The following is a 713-nucleotide window of genomic DNA, read 5'->3' as shown; positions in this document are numbered from 1 at the left end:
GAGCTTAAGCCTCAATTAGTTTCTCTAATGCAACAGAATTGCAAGTTCCATGGACTTCCAATGGAAGATCCTCATCAGTTCTTAGCTGAATTCTTGCAAATCTGTGACACAGTCAAGACTAATGGGGTAGACCCTGAGGTCTACAGACTGATGCTATTCCCTTTTGCTGTAAGAGACAGAGCTAGAATATGGTTGGATTCTCAACCTAAAGAAAGCCTGGACTCTTGGGAAAAGCTAGTCAATGCCTTCTTGGCAAAGTTCTTTCCACCACAAAGATGGAGTAAGCTTAGAGTGGAAGTCCAAACCTTCAGACAGAAGGATGGAGAATCCCTCTATGAAGCCTGGGAAAGATACAAACAATTAATCAGAAGATGTCCCTCAGACATGCTTTCTGAATGGAGCATCATAGGTATTTTCTATGATGGTCTCTCTGAACTATCTAAGATGTCCTTGGATAGCTCTGCTGGAGGATCTCTTCATCTGAAGAAGACGCCTGCAGAAGCTCAAGAATTGATTGAAATGGTTGCAAATAACCAATTCATGTACACTTCTGAAAGGAATCCTGTGAACAATGGGACTAGTCAGAAGAAAGGAGTTCTTGAGATTGACACTCTGAATGCCATATTGGCTCAGAACAAGATATTGACTCAACAAGTCAATTTGATTTCTCAAAGTCTGTCTGGAATGCAAAATGCACCAAATAGTACTAAGGA

General features: G+C 41.1%; 1 non-coding gene across 1 annotated transcript; it reads right to left on the bottom strand.

Annotated features, from left to right (window-relative positions):
* Positions 1-282: 282 nt before the first annotated feature.
* On the bottom strand, positions 283-390 carry LOC130972337 (small nucleolar RNA R71). The gene has a single exon (XR_009083522.1). It is a non-coding gene; the product is annotated as a small nucleolar RNA R71 (small nucleolar RNA).
* Positions 391-713: the final 323 nt, after the last annotated feature.

Source organism: Arachis stenosperma, chromosome 3, assembly GCF_014773155.1.
Source record: "Arachis stenosperma cultivar V10309 chromosome 3, arast.V10309.gnm1.PFL2, whole genome shotgun sequence".
NCBI classification, from domain to species: Eukaryota; Viridiplantae; Streptophyta; class Magnoliopsida; order Fabales; family Fabaceae; genus Arachis; species Arachis stenosperma.
This window is presented reverse-complemented; position numbering and strand designations above follow the sequence as displayed.